At 39.0% G+C, this 16,982-nt stretch overlaps 1 protein-coding gene across 1 annotated transcript in view; it reads left to right on the top strand.

Moving 5' to 3' along the window:
* The window catches only part of pnpla7b (patatin-like phospholipase domain containing 7b), a 331,521-nt gene that overhangs the window by 199,844 nt on the left and 114,695 nt on the right, over nt 1–16,982 (top strand). The gene's annotated exons all lie outside the window — the stretch shown is intronic.

Genomic DNA, 16,982 nt, shown 5'->3' on the forward strand with positions numbered 1-16,982 from the left:
CTTTCTAATCAGATTCCCTAGTCAGAGATTTTCTTATTGGATTGTGTTGTTTCTGTTCCAGAATTTCTGAATAAACACACAAAGCTACAATCTTATATCTGTAGGCACTCTAAGTATTGGTTTTGCAATCAGTATATTTAAACAATAAATGTGCAAATTTAATCATATATCTATCTTTGATTAAGAGCTTACATATTCAATAAAGAAGATTACCTTTCCTGTTTGAATTCTGTGGAAACACAGGCTCTTCCCTGCACTGCACCTTAAAACAGTCCAAAACTAGAGCTAGTCTTGCCTGGGTCCCTTTATTAGTCCTTAAATCCCTGTGTATCCATCCCCATCTTCTGCTCTGAGTTCACTTGCTGGCTGTGTTTTTACATTCTTCTTGCAGTTGGGAGTCTGTTGACTACTAATTCCCATTGCCAACCTACCCCAGATTTATGCTACCCTGTTCTACCACATCGTGGAGTTCTGAAGAAAAAGGTTGTGCATAATATCAGCTGAGGCCTCCATTGGTCAGTGTCCACTATGAATGTTGCAGCCTAGCTGTCTAGATACACAAGCCAGGGCACTACGATATGCAGAACAAGCTGTCCTTCTCCATGCATCTGATGAACCCAAAGGAATGGCAGAGACCGATACAGTTTGGCACCAGTCGTAGGAGTTACCAGTCTGCGTTGAACCCAACATAGGACTGCCCTAGGGATTCCAGCTTCGGATTTTTCCCTCTGGGTTTATCCTGAAGCCTGCCCCATAAGTGGCTATAGCTGCAAGGCAGTGGACGTTCAAGCTCAGAGTTTCCTTCTAGGTAGGCTGCCAACTACAGCTGACGAGTCCCATCTTCCCGAAGTGACTGGTTTTAAGGCACCAGTGATCCGCCTTTGCATGTTTTCCAGTAGAAACGGTTCCACTGGGCTTAGTAGCTAAGCCACACGTGAAGGCCAGTAGCTGGACTTGGTTGTTGGAGGCTATTTGAGGCGCATGCCATTGGGAGCATTTACTAGATGGTGGGAGCTTATCTCCATTACCACCCCCAGCTATAATAACCTTAAGGAACCGAAAATGAACTAATTACATAAATAAGCAAATTTTCATAAGAGCACATGCTGCTGATTTGTATATTTTGGTTGAAATATCATCTACTAATATTCTAAACACAAGTCCTCATGAAGGGTCTCGATCCGAAATGTCGACTCTATTCTTTTGCATAGGTGCTGCCTGATTGCTGAGTTCCACCAGCATTTTGTATATGTTACTCCTAATATTCTAATTCAACGCTACCACCTAAGCTGATCATACACTACGATGATAGGATGGGTTCCTTCGGAAACCAAAAGAAAAAGGGCTGAAGTATTAATAAGATACTGGAAAGGGCTAGACATGAGAGATTCTGCAAAAGCTGAATATCTTGGATCCACACACACAAAATGCTGGATGAATTTAGCAGGTCCAACAGCGCCAATGGAGGGAGAGAGACTGTCAGGCCAAGACCATTCATCAGGACTGGTAAGGAAGGGGTAAGAAGGTGGGGTGGGGGGGGGGGGGGGAAGAGTAGAAACTATCAGGTGATAGGTGACACCAGGTAAAGGGGAGGTGTGTGAGAGGGGGGAATGATGCAAGAAGCTGGGAAGTGATGCATGGAAGAGGTAAAGAACTGAAGAAGGAATCTGATAGGAGATGGCAGTAGAATAAAAGGAAGATGGGAGATCATGAGGACAGGGGAGGAAAAGAGTCAAGAGGCCCTCCAAAATGGGGGGGGGAGTAAATAAAGGTGGGGTGGGAGGGAGGAAACCAAGGAGAGTAGTTACCAAAAGTTAGAGAAATTGATGTGCATGCTGTCAGGTAGGAGACTACCCAGATGGAATATTGGATGTTGCTTTTCTGCCCTGTGTTTCACCTCACTGTGAGGTAGAGGAAGACAGATAAGTTGGTGTGGGAACGGGAAGTGGAATTGAAATAGGAAGCCAGCAGAAGATCCTGGCTGTTGCAGTGCATGGAGCGAAGGTGCTTGATGAAGTGGTCTGTCAATCTGCATTGGTTCTCAGTGCTGTAGAGGAGACCGCGCCGAGAACACCGGGTACAGCAAAATGACCCAACGGACATGCAGGTGAAGTGTCACCTCACCTGGAAGGACTGTTTGGAACCCTGAATGGTGGTGATTGAGGAGGTGTGGGGGCAGGCCACTTGTCACATTTGCAGGGATATGTGTCAGAAGGGAGATCTGTGGGGAGGGGCACGTGGACCAGGGAGTCATGAGGAGAGTGATCCCTGCCGAAAGGAGAGTTGAGAAGATGTGACTGGTGGTGGGATCCTGACAGAGACTGTGGAAGTTACAGAGAGCCCTGCAACCATATTGTAATGGGCTAGAGCCTAGTAGAGAAAATCAGAGAGGGGTGCATTTGTTCTTTTTAAATGTTTTTTTATGGAAGGTAGCACATTGAAATCACTAAGTAATTTGGTAATATAATTTTTCAGGATATTCAAGGCAAAATCTCAGACAGATATTTTTCCCCCTATAAAACATAACAGAATGGTAGAGTTATAACAGAAGTAAAATATTGATATATTAGATTACTGTAATGGGTATTGTGTTGCTCAGGAATTGAAGGATATTATGGTTGAAGAGAAGGGTGCTTTGTAGTTTCTGTAAGTCACTGCCTGTCATGAAGGAAAACAACTACCAAGAAGGGTTTAATATTTTATTTGTTAAAAAATAAGCATTTAAAATGTAAAGTTATAAATAGATTGAGCAGGAATGGTAAACAGATACTTTACAAATTCAAGTGGACAGAACACCAAGATTGAATATATTGTTTTGACAATCAAATTATTGTAGAATTCCTCTCCAGAACTGTTGATTGAAGGAAAAATTGTCAACATATTGAATGAAATTCAAGAGATAGATCAAAGAAAAGGATTGAAGGGCAAGAGAAGGACAGAAGCCGAAGCAAGAATTCGATCATCAGTCCCTCAACCCTGCTTTGCTATAAAATAAGATCAAGGATGATCCTCAGCTCTCTTTTTCTATCCTATCCCATCGATTTTTGGTTATTGGAGGATTTATCAATCGCACTTTGAATACATTCAATGATAGTTTCCATTATGTCTTTCGTAATAACTTCCTCTTTGCTGTCCAGCTTTTCCGTAAATGTTACCCATCCTGTTCAGACCATTGTCACGGGAAGGACGCCAGATTGAAATATTCTGTTAAAGGTGTTGACAAAAATAATCCTTCTGCTCTTAAAATCTATTTTCCTGTTGCATCCGCTCCAGGTTACTCTGTTTAAGCTGGCTCTTCTAAATGTGAGATCACTTTTTAATATGACTTTAATACCCCTACAGACCGTGATTTTATATCCTTAACTGAGAGCTAGTTAAAGCCAAATGAGTGCAGCCAGATATCTGAACTGTGCCCCCCGAAGGTGACAGTTTCAGTGTACCAAGGCCAAGTGGCTGAGATGTCGGGCTGGCCACCATGTTCAAAAAGCATTTTAGGTGCAATCTGCTGTCTGTCAACAAATTTTAAAGTTTTGAGGTACATATGTTTAAAATTTGTGATGTAGATAGTGTTCTCTGTGTCGTCATTTATTGCCCTCCTAAATCCAATGACTACTTTTTTGTGGAATTCTTACCCTCTATTGTATTGAACTATGACAGGATTGCCATCACTGGTGATTTGATTATTCATTTTAATGCTCCCTCAAATACAAACTGAATTCATTGTTTACTAGAGAGCCTAAATCTTACCCAGCATGTCACTGAGCCCTTCAACTTGGAAATACACTTGATTTAGCAATGACAAAAGGGTTAAATGTTATTAATGTCTCTGTCTGATACTACTGTCCCTGATAATTTTTGTGTGCTTTTGATGCCCTCTTGCCTGTAATCAAGGCCACAGAAGAAATTACAGTTAAAAAACAGTTTCTTGGTGCTATAATGCAACTTATTCTCTGAGCTAGCTAGTTTATCTGATCCATGTGACCTAAACTGCTCAGTAGATGAAATGGTTGATTCTTTCAACGATAACTTGACAAATATATTAAACACAGTGGCCCCACATAAGGTTAAAAAGAAATCGCTTAGTAAAACGTCACCGTAGTTAAACAATTCTGTCCTCGAACCCAAGAGATCATGCAGAGTAGCTGAGAGAAAATGGAGGAAAACTGGTCTAGAAGTCCTCCATAATGTTTTCAAGGAAAAACTAACCTCCTTTAATGCTGCTATATGCTTTGTAAGTAAAGTCCATTTTCCCAAGATTATTACAGAGAACAGCGATGATTCAAGAATATTGTTCTCAACTATATACCAACTGCTGAATCCTGCCTTAAGCTTTAATGTCCTCAGTCAAACATCTGCCACAAAATGTGAGAAATTCACAATATTTTTTATCAACAAAATTACTTCCATCTGGGAGAGCATAGCTACAGATATAGCCAACCTTGTAAAAAGATGACAGCCATGTCAAAATTTACGAGTATTTCTGATTCTGAGCTCTATAAGATTGTCACAAAGAGTAAACAGTCTACTTGCTATCTTAACCCTGTCCCTATCACACTTTCTAAAGACTCTTTTAATAGCATTTTTAATTCTGTTCTGAAAATTATTAACATGTCCCTTGAAATTGGAGTGTTTCCAGATGCTTTCAATCTCATGGCTTTCAAACTCCTACTTAAAAAGCCAAATTTTGTTAGTGAGATACCAACTGATTACAGGCGTGTATCAAATCTTCCCTTTTTGGGAAAGATTTTCGAGAAAGTAATTTTCAACCAACGCGACAACTTTCTGAAGAGAACAGTGGTTTTGAAAAGTTTCAGACAGGTTTTAGAGCAAACTACAGCACAGAGATGGCTCTTACCGTAATTGTCAGCAGCCTTAGGCTCAGCATTGATGCCAAAAGAGTCCTAATTCTTCTAGATCTGTGCTGTCTTCTGCACAATTGACTGCAACGTTCTCCTAGGTCACCTTGAAAACTGGGTTGACTTCTTTGGTAGTACCCTTAATTGGTTTCATTCATATATCTTGGCGAGAAAATCTTTTATCTGTCTTGGAGGCCAGTTTTCGAAGAGATATAATGTACCTTTTGGTGTTGCTCAGGGAAGTAGTCTTGATTCACCAGAGTGTGGTGAATCTGTGGAATTCGTTGCCACAGACAGCTGTGCAGGCCAAGTCATTGGGTATAGTTAAGACGGAGGTTAATAGGTTCTTAATTAACCAGGGTGTCAAAGGTTGTGGGAAGAAGGCAGGAGAATGGGGTTGAGAGGGATAATATAAATTAACCACAATGGAATGGTGGAGCAGACTAGATGGGCTGAATGACCTACTTCTGCTCCTATGTCTTATGATTATGCAGATTTACACAATTGTATATCTTGGTTGAGCCTGATGATGATAGTACCCTATCTTTTCTGACTTCTGGTATGGCTCCTTTAAACAAATAGATGAGCAATAATTTCCTAAAACTAAATGAAGATAAAACTGAAATACTCTTAGTTGGTCCCAAAGCCAAAAGAGATGAACTTCTTGATAAACGTGTGAACTTGTAAATCCTTGTAAAATCAGAAGTAACAAGCCTGGGTGTTATCCTTGGTTCAGATTTGAGTTTTAAATACCACATAAAGAAATATGCTACACTTAAGGATTATCACGTAATGATGCTGAAAAACTAACTCAAACCTTTATATTGAATAGACTAGATGACTGCAATGCTCTTTTTACTGATCTTTAACTCATTCAGAATACCGCTGCTAGACTCTTACCTAAAACCAGGATGACTGTAAAAACCAACTTTTACAGTCGGTTGCAAAAGTCTTTGGCAGCCTAGATTTTTTAAATATAAATTTTGTTTGAAATGTTTATTTTTTGTCTTCTGCATTAGTGGGTTGGTAGAAAAGACCGAATTTTCTATTTCAAACATACATTTTCCAAAATATTAAATGTTAGAGATTTTTTTATATTTAATTAAAGAAAATAATATATTAAGTGATAGACAACTTTTCAAATAAAAACCTGATTACATTTTAGGTATATAGCCCAGTGCATGATTAAACAAAGATAACAAATAGGTACTAATGATCAATGACATAATGAGTTCAATTAACTAAACTGATTAACTGGAACAGAAACGAATGTAGTAGGAACCAAACTGGGCGAAGGACATCTGAGCTAAAAGGTGAGGATATAGTAGATGTCACAGGTTAACTTTCAAATCATCAATTATTGCACCATGGCAAGTGTGAGCATAGCAACAAGACACAAGGTGGTCATTTTGTAGCAGTAACATCTCTCCCGTGCAGAAATTTCACAGCAGACACGAGTTTCAAGATGTGCTTTCCAAGCTATTCTAAAGAAGCACAAAGAAATTGTGGCCAACAGATGAGAGATGCTTCAAACTAACATCCCTTCTAAATTGGAAGAAGTCCAACACTGCTATCAGCTCTGAGCTCACAGAAACCACTGGAACCCATGTATTGTACTCCCATCTAAAGTCTGGAGAACTCTGTCAGAAGTGGTCTACATAGAAGAATTGTTGCCAAAAGCCATTTGTTTGAAGTGGAAGCAAAGCCAAAAGACTCAACTACACACAAAGCACTAAGGTGCTGAACAATGGCAGCAAGTGCTCTGAACTGGCAAGTCGAAATTTGAAACTTTTGGCTCATACAGTAGACAGCTTGTCCATAGAAGAGCTGAAGAGTGTTGCATTGGTGAGTGTCTGCAGTGAACAGTAAAGCACGATGGAGGTACCCTGCAGGCCTGAGGCTGCATTTCTGCGAGTGGAGTTGGTGGTCTGGTCAGAATTAATGGAACCCACAATGCTGAGAAGTACAAGCAGATTCTTGTCCATCTGGCATTACTACCAGGGAGCTGTCTGATCAATGCTAACTTCATTCTGCAGCAGGACAATGACCCCCAAAACTTAGCCAAGGTCATAAAGACCTATCTTCAGTGAAAAGAAGGGTATGGAGTTCTGCAGTAGATGGCATGGTCTTCAAAGAGCCCTGGTCTCAACGTCATCGAGGCTGTCTGGGATTACGTGCAGAGACAGAAGCAAGTAAGACAGCCAAAGTCTACAGAAGAACTATGCAAGTTCTCTAACATGCTTGGAACAACCTACCAGCCAATTTTCTTATAGAACTGCACAAAGGTGTACCTAAGAGAATTGATGCAGTTTTTAAGGCAAAGGGTGGTCACGTCAAATATTGATCTAATTTTGTTGTTTTTACTGGTTACTGCTCTTAATAGTAAATTTTTTCATATTTAGAAACTTTTCATTATTTTTTTAAAGTATCTTCACTTTACAGAATTTGTTTACATGCCCCTAAGACTTTTGCGCAGTACAATATCACTCCCATCCTAGCTACTCTGCATTAGCTTCCTGGATCTTTTAGAAATGATTTTAAAGTTCTCTTTAAAGTTCATAGCAGAATTGTTTTCATTTTATAATCCAGCTCGAACTCCCAGGTCTTCTTCCACCGGTCTCTTAAATTTAAATAGTCACCCTCAAAAGATAAGTGGCAGGTCAGGCTTTTTAAACCTATGCTCGTAAACTGTGGAATTCAATATGTAAGAAACTCTTAAGGGATGCAGACTCAGTTGACACTTTTAAACACCTGCTCAAAACCTATTTATCTAACCTCGCTTTTAATGAACATCTTTCTGTCTTTTATCTTCATGTTTATTTTTATATTTTATTTTCATGTTTGCATTTTGTCCCATTGTAAAGCACTTTGAACTACATCTGCCCTGTTGGGTATGGTCTTTCATTGATTCTATTATGGTTATTAGATTTATTGAGTATGCCCACAAGAAAAGAAATCCTAGGGTTGTATATGGTGACATCTATGTACTTTGATAATAATTTCGCTTTGAACTTTGAACATCATCTGTATGAAAAGTGTTGTAAAATAAGTATTATTGTACTTGTGTTTTTCTCAGCTCAAGCTGGTAAAACCTGATGTATCGGCATAGCCAAGAACGCTCATTTTCAATTGCTAGGAGCTTTCAGATGTTTCTAGTAGTGTTTAGTATCGTGACTTTCTGGAGATTTACATAAATGTTGCTGTGTAGGCCTAATTGTTCAATGCTATTGTGCAGTGACTTTGGGATGATACCAATTGTAGATATTACTTTCGGGACAATATATATATACCCTGTTCATGTTCCAAGTCTTTCAATTTCCTCTTTTAATTCAGCATACAGTATTTCTGATGTTTTTCACTATTGATTTCCGCATGTCTTGTGTGTTTGGAGTGGGCATATCTATTATATCTGAGTATCTATCATATCAATTTAAGTTCTTGCTTGTTTATCCTGCAATATTATTTCCAGATGGTTATTATGGATTGCCCTACCTGTAAGAATGGATCAGTTGGAATTAAATTTGTAGTTCTTTGATTCTAAAACTAGATCAGGTTTGTATTTATAGTAAGGTATGGGGTGTCTGTTATGAGCTGGTATTTTAAAGTAAAATTTTGGTAATTGATATTTGCCACGTGCTTGTGTAACTAATAGGATGAAGTTAAACTGCAGGATCTTGTAATGTGCTGGATTGTTTCTGGTTTCTCTTGGCATTTTCTACATTTATTGTCTTGAATTTGTTGGTCTTAAATTATGTATTTTTGTAATTTTTTTTGATTAGCCATTTGGTCCTGTATTGCCATCAGGAATCCCTGTTTCTAGGGAGAGGTCTCTAACTCTGAGCCAGGCATTCAACACTTCTTTGTGAACATCTAGTCTGCTCAGATCATGGGGATGTCTTCCATGGAAGGTCATGCTCTTCCATTGGTTATTTTTTTCTTCTTCAGCAATAAGTTCTTCATTTTTCTGTGTTGTTCATTCATTTAAGTTTAGTGTTGTGTACTTATTATCAGAGTTACAAATGCTTGCATGGGGTGTTGAATCCTGTTTTTGTTGATGAAAATATATCTTTAGAAGTTTTATCTGACCATTGTGTAAATTTTTTATGTTGTTATTCCTCTTCCTCCTTCTGTTCTAGGAAGTATTAGTCTAAGCACATTCGAGTGTACATAGTGTTTTCTAAAATTTTTCATTTGTTTTTATTTTTCTATGTAAATTTTCTAGATTGGTTTCAGACCACAATTTTATGCCAAAAGAATAAGATAATATGGGTATCGTGAAAGTGTTTATTGCCGTTGTTATATTTTCTGCCTTTATCACATAGTTTATCGCACTATGATCTATTTTCTTTACTTGTTGTTATCCTGGGTATTATGTTTCATAATCATCCATTGGTTGAATTGTATCCTGCTGCTCTGTTTTATATTCTACAAGCTCTGTTGCACCTTTTTTATGTTTAATGTTCTGCACTTATCTAGTAGAAAGATCATGTTTATACCTTTAGAAAATAGTTCTACTATTTGAATTAATTGCTTTAACTTTACTGATGAAGGAGTGTATACTTGCAAATCATCCGCGTCTAAAACGTGTCTTTACATCAGTGTTGCTGTATAGGCTTAATTGTTTAATGCTTTTGTGTGATGACTTTGGGATGATACCAGTTGTAGATATTAGAAGCTGGTAAAACTTGAGGTAGAGGCATAGCCAAGCACACTCATTTCTCAATTGCTGGGAACTTCTGGATGTTCTAGTGGTGTTTAATACTGTAGCTTTCTAGAGATTTATGACAATATTGCAGTGTAGGCCTAATTGTTTAATACTTTTGTGTAGTGACCTTGGATGGCACCGGTTGTAGATGTTACTGTTGGAACAATGTGTACCTGTTCACTCTCCATAGTCTTTCAATTTCCTATTTTAATTTATATTTATGTTATTTTCACTATTGATTTCTGTATGTTATGTGTGTTGAAATGTGCATATCTATTCAGTAAGTTGTTTTTGCTTGTTTATCCTGTAATATTATATCCAGACGGTTATTATGGATAATCCTATCTATAATAATTGATCATATGTACTAGAATTTGTGGGACTCCAACTCTAAAACTGGATCAGGCTTGTATTTATAGTAAGGTACGGGGTGTCTTTTATGAGTTGGTATTTTAACGCAAGATTTGGGTAAATGATGTTTGCCATTTGATTGTGCCTGTGTGAGTAATCAGATTAAGTTAAACTGCTGCAGGATCCTGTAATGTGTTGGATTGTTTCTGGTTTCCCTAGGCATTTTCTGCATTTATCTTGAATTTGTTGGTCTTTTATTATATATTGTTAATGATTTTTTTGTGTTAACCACCTCGTCCGGTATTGTCACAGTCAACTCTTCTGCTTCTGGAAAGTGGTCACCAATTATTAATATTACTAGTAGTCATGGTAGTATTAGCAATAGTAGTAGTTAGTCCAGAGACGTGCCATGAATTGGTTAGGGTTAAATTCAGTTTATCGGGTGTTCCTGGGACAGCGTGTCTTGAATGGCTGAAATAGGCCTCACTATGCAGCATCACTAAATAAATAATAATAAATAGTATTAGTAGTGTCAAAGACTGTGTGGACACAAGCTTTTTGATAACTCATCCATGCTACTCAAAGTGCATTGAGTTAGTCCCATTTGCCTGTATTTTGCCTATATTTCTCTACACTTTCCTATCTCTATACAGTTGCAAGAAAAAGTTTGTGAATTCTTTGCAATTAAGCTAGTTTATGCATTAATTATGCATAAAATGTGGTCTGACTTTCATCGAAGTCACGACAATAGACAAACACAATTTGACAAAATTAGTAACACATGAACAATTGTGCCACTTCTTGTCAATACTGAGTACAGCATTTAAACAATCACAGTCTAGGTTCAAAGAAGTATGTGAACCTCTGGGGTAATGCCTTCTACAAAAGCTATTTGGAGTCAGGTGTTCCAATCAATCAATGCTGAAGGAGGTGAAAAAGAACCCAAGGGTAACAACAAAAGACCTCAGAAATCTCTATTCATGTGTCTACTATAAGAAAAACACTGAACAAAATGGTGTTCATGGAAGGACACCACGGAGGAAACCACTGCTCTCAAGTTTCCAAAAGACCACCTTGATGTTCCACAACGCTACTGGGACAATGTTCTGTGGACAGATAGGATAAAAGTTGAACTTTTTGGCAGAAATGCACACTTCTGTTTTTGGAGGGAAAAAGGCACAGCACACCAACACCAAAACCTCACCCTCGCTGTGAAGCATGGTGAACGGAGCATCATGGTTTGAGGCTGATTTGCTGCCTCGGGGTCTGGACAGCTTACAATCTTTGAGGGAACAATGAATTCAAAATTCTGTCAAGACATTTTAGAGGAGAATGTCAGGGTAGCGGTCCGTCACCTGAAGCTTAATAGAAGTTGGATATGCGACAAGGCAATGATCTGAAATGTGAGTAAATCATCAACAGAATGGTTTAAAGAGAAGAAAATTTGTATTTTGGAATGGCCATGTCAGAGCCCAATTGAGATGCTGTGGCATGACCTAAAGAGGGCTGTTTATGCAAGGTATCCCCGAAATGTTGATGAACTGAAACAGTTTTGCATGGAGGAATGGTCTGAAATTCCTCCTCTCCATTGTGCAAGTCTGATTGGCAGCTACAGGAAATGTTTGGTGGAAGTTATTGTTGCAAAAGGAGGTTCTACCAGCTGTTAATTACAAGTGTTGACATACTTTTTCAGCCTGGACTGTGAATGATTGAACAATGTGTTCAATAAAGACATTTAAGGTGCAATTCTTTGTGCGTTGTTAGTTTAGACAGATTGTGTTTGTCTATTATTGTGGCTTAGATGATGATCACATCACATTTTATGAGTAATTAATGCAGAAAACCAGGTAATTGCAAATGGTTCACAAACTTTTGTTTTGCAACTGTACCTGTCTAAATGTATTTTATTTTTCAGCTGACCAAAGGATAAAAAGCGGACATTGATTTGAAACACAGACAAAATGCAGGAGGAACTCAACAAGCCAGGCAGATTTGAAACATCTTTTGCCTCAGCATGTTACAGAAATGTGAAATGCTCATTACAAGTAGCTGTTGACTTATGTCCTTAACATGCTTTGAACAGAATTCAATGCGTATTTGGAAAGAAAAATGTAGAAGTTGTAGAGGAGCAGAAAAATATTGTTGGAATAGAAGCCTGCAGTTGAAGAGACAGCACAGTCAATTGTTTCAGTGGGTTCCTCTTTGCCTTGGTTTTGACCTGGTATAAAATCCTATGGGCTGGGAACTATATTACTTAATACAATGTTTTCGAGTTATCATGCAAAGGATTTTGGTCTGATAATCAAAATGCAATAATGGATGAAGTAATATGTGAATGGGAGTGTCTTTATTAAATCTCACTGCTGATGTTAACAGTTCCATTTCCAAACCTAGAATGAAGTCTCTAATGCAAAATTCTTCTGCAATTATAGGATTGTAAAGCACATGGACCTTTCACAGCAAAGCAGACCTTAAGTGGAAATTGCCTGGTTTGTTGTCAGTGAAGGAGTCAATATATATTTTTGATGCCAGGAAGATGAATTCTTCAGTCTTCTGGCTAGTGGCTCCCTTTTAATTGTATTTTTTTGTATTTGTTCCACCTCCTCACATTCCATCCTCTCTTCCTTTGAACCTGGCGCCTGATTCAATATTGTTTCCGAAAGGCTTCAGAGAAAAATGACATTAGCTGTGTAGTCACTTTAACATGGCCTTTTAGACATTGAAGGATTTCCAGACCTGTATCTTTGACCCAATTGTGTTAAATATAAGCATATATGATTGAGATACTGTTAACAGAATCTTGGTCTTTCCCTTTTGGATTATATGACAGATCTAATGTGCTTTTAAGGACTTTTTCCGCATTGTTTGAATGATCTGTTTTGAGTGTCGCTCTCAGAATCGGGGTTTCTGTGTAGCTAGATCATAGAGAATTACAGCCACATGATGGTGTTTTTAGAGGTGATATGAAACAAATCAACTCCTGCATGAGAAGTGACTTAGATCTGCCAATTTGCCTATCAGAGCAACAGGTACACAGCAGATGCCTCTCACTGGCTCTTCATTCATCCTGGAACATCTGGACAGCAAAGATGCACACATCAGGATGCTCTTTCTCAACTACAGCTCAGCATTCAATATGATACATCCCCTCAGAACTAATCAATAAGCTTCTGGACTTTGGCCTCAATACCTCCTTGAGTAATTGAATCCTCTATTTCCTCACCTGCAGATCCCAGTCTGTTCTGATTGGCAACAATTACTCTTCCATAATCTCCATCAGCACATCTGCACCACAAGGCTGTGTGCTTAGCCCCCTGCTCTACTCACTTTGCACTTATGACTGTGTGACAAAGCATAGTTCCAATGTCACATTCAAGTTTGCTGATGACACCACTGTCGTAGGCCGAATCAAAGGTGGTGATGAATCAGCATACAGGAGGAAGATTGAAAATCTGGCTGAGTTACCATAACAACCTCTTACTCAATGTCAATAAGACCATGGAACTGATTATAGAGTTAAAGAGAAGGAAACCAAAGGTCTCCTCATTGGAGGATCAGAGGGGCAGAGGGTCAATAATTTTAAGTTCCTCTGTGTTATCATTTTGGAAGGACCCGTCCTGGGCCCAGCAGCAAGTGCAATTATGAAGGAAGCACTGCAGCATCTCTACTTCCTTAGGAGTTTCTGAAGATTCGGCATGACATCTAAAACTTCGTCTAACTTCTGCGGAGAGTATATTGACTGTGTGCATCACAGCCTGGTATGGTTAAGCCATTTTTTTTTTACAGAAAATCCTACAAAAAGTAGTGGATACAGCTCAGTCTATCACAGGTAAAGCCCTCCCCACTATTGAGTCCATCTACATGAAACGCTGTCGCATTAAAGCAACATCCATCATCAGGGACCCCCCACCACCCAGGTCATACTCTCTTTTCGCTGCTGCCAGCAGGAAGAAGTGACATGCACCTCAGAATTCACACCACTACATTCAGGAAAAGTTACTACCCCTCAGCCTTCAGGCTCCTAAACCTAAGGGGATAACTTAACTCAACTTCACTTGCCCCATCATTGAAATGTCCCCACAACCTATGGACTCACTTTCAAGGACTCTTCATTTCATGTTCTCAATATTTATTGCTTATTATTATTATTTCTTTCTGTGTTTGCACCGTTTGTGGTCTTTTGCACACTCATTGAAAGCCCAAGTTGGCGCGGTCTTTCATTGATTTCTCATGGTTACTATTCTATGGATTATTGAGTATGCCCACAAGAAATTGAATCTCACGGTTGCATATGGTGATGTATATGTATTTTCATATTAAATTTACTTTGAAGGTAAGTCTGTGGATGTTGTTAATGTAGACTTAAGTAAGATTTTTGACAAAGTTCTACATGACAGGCTGATCTGGAAGGTTAAGTTGCATGGTATTCCGGAAGAGCTTGCAAGGTGGTTTCAAAATTGGCTCAAAGATGAGAAGCATAGGGGGTGGTTGAAGGTCGAACTCCTACTGCAGATATGTGACTAGCCTATGTCCCAGGGTTAATACTGGGGCCTCTGTTACTCATTAGTTGGATGTGCATGTACATGGTACGATTAGCAAGTTTGCTGATACTAAATTAGGGGACCTTGTTGATAGTGAGGCATTTTCAATGAGTTACGAAGAAATCCTGGTCAGTTAGGGAGATGGGCTGAGGAATGCAAATAGTTTCAATTTAGATAAGTGTTGCAGTTTTGACATTCAAAACAGACTGGTTTTGCATTCACTGGAATGCAGTGAATGGCAGGGTACTCACAAGTGCTGTGGAACAGAGTGGCCTGGAGTACAAGTGCACAGTTCTCTGAAAGCAGCTGCACAAATGGACAGGGTAGTGGAAAAAGCCCATTAGCATTCTAGCCTTCATCAATTGGGGCATCGAGTTTGGGAGTAGGGATATTATGTTGCAGTTGCATAAGTTGTTGGTGTGACCATACTTGAGGTTTTGCGTGCAGTTTTGGTCACCCCGTTAAAGGAAAGACGTTGTCAAGCTGACAAGAGTGCAGGGGAGACTTATGTGGGTTTTGCTTGGAACCGAGGGCCTGAATTATAGGAAGAGTTTGTTGATGCTGGATTTTTATTCCTTGGAGTGGAGACAAACCTCAGAAGTTTATAAAATCAGGAGGAGTATGGATAAAGTGGACATTCATAGTCTTCTCTTCAGGATTGGGGAATTTCAAAATTAAAGGGCACAGGTACAAGATAAGATGGGAGAGATTTATTTAGACCTGAATCAGCTTCTTTGCCTGAGGTACTGAGTATCTGGAGTGAACTGCCACAGTAAGTAATTGAGGTGAGTACAAATATGACATTTAAGAGGTATTTGGAGGACTATGGGCTGAAAGCAGCAACTGGGACTAGCAGGAAGCATACTGTGGTCAGCAGGAACCAGTTGGGCCAAAGGGCCTGTTTCTTCACTGCATTACTCTATCACTCAATGGTAGGAAGTAGATGTTTGGAGTGTTATCCATGGCATCTGTGAAGTCCTGAACATTGCGCTTTTTTAAAAACCTAGTTGATCCGATCTGAATGTTGAATCTGACCTATTACTGATGCACTTTTCAGTATTCTCTTGCTTGGCCTTAATTGTTAGTGGGGTCCTTGAACCTTTCCATGCCATCTTCTAGTGTGTGAATTAGACATACGATTTACAATTGATTAAACACTGAAAAGCTTGACCTGCACTGACAACTGAAGCAATGCTGTTATCTCTGAGAAACTCATGAAGGAGATGGGTAATATGGTATTCTAACAATGCTAATACTGTGGTTTGGCTTAACTTTCTCTTTCAATTGAAGCAACATTTGGAATATTCTACTGTACCCTTATTTTTGTAATGCTTATTTAAAAAAATTAATCTCTAGTTTTCTGAAATATCTTAACAGATAAATATATGGCTAGTGACACATCTCCAGGTCAGGATGATTATGTGGCTTGGAGAGGAACATGCAAATGATGGTGTCCCCATGTGTCTGTTGCCCTGGTCATGTGTAGTGAATGATAAGTCCCTCTATCTCTGCTTTTTATCATCTTATGTACAGTACCTCGATCAGGTCACCTCTTGCCCTCCTTCGCTCCAAGGAGTAAAGCTTTAGCTCACTCAACCATAACATGTGCTCTCTAATCCAGGCAGCATCCTGGTAAATATCCTCCGCACTCTCTAAAGCTTTCACATCCTTCCTATATTAATCTTGTGGAGAAAGTATCCATTTTGTGTCTCTAGTCCTCTGAGGTGCCTGCTGCACCTATATATATGATCTGTGCTTCAGAACTGTATTGGAGGGCAGTTATTACAGTTGCCCATAGCCTATGAGCTTTCTACTAGATTGATCTTCTAGCAAACTTGTCTTCAGATAGCTGTTAACAGTGCCAGCACAGTAAAAATAGCAATGAATTTCATTATGAGTGTTGGCTGCCACTGGCTTCAATTTTCTAGGACATTTGTTAAAGGGAAGCGTTGTATAGGTGGTTACTTTGGTAGAGGACCTTTGTTATTTGGAGATTTCTTTGTAAAGCCTCCTCTGTCATATGCTTCAGTTAATGAATCAGCTGTGACTTTGAGGTTGGTCTTTGAACATGCACTCATACTTCATGTATATGGATAGGAAAAGTTTAGAGGGATATGGACTAAATGTAGACAACTGGGGCTAGCTTAGACTGGTCAGCATGGACAGTTTGGGCTGAAATGTATGACTGTATGACTCTATGCCTATAATTGTGTACTTTAGCTCAGTGACTCAGATTGCAGTAAACCTGACTTGGAGCAGTTCCCATTATGTTTCTCAATGCCCCAAGAAACCATATCTTTGATAATACCAGGTTTTTCTCTTGTCTCTTCTTACAATGATATAGAAGGGATGCCATTGCTCATTGGACATACATTTTCTTCTGTTTCTACTGATTTTTATTTACTAACTCAATCTTCTTTCTTGAATAGTATGGTTACATTATGTTCCTTACAGGCCTTGGAAACAGTTTTAAAATCCAAGGAAACTTTGCAGCAAATTGGCTGCTGCATTTCCCACATAGTAGTTGCT

This window comes from Hemitrygon akajei, chromosome 7, assembly GCF_048418815.1.
Source record: "Hemitrygon akajei chromosome 7, sHemAka1.3, whole genome shotgun sequence".
Classification (NCBI taxonomy): Eukaryota; Metazoa; Chordata; class Chondrichthyes; order Myliobatiformes; family Dasyatidae; genus Hemitrygon; species Hemitrygon akajei.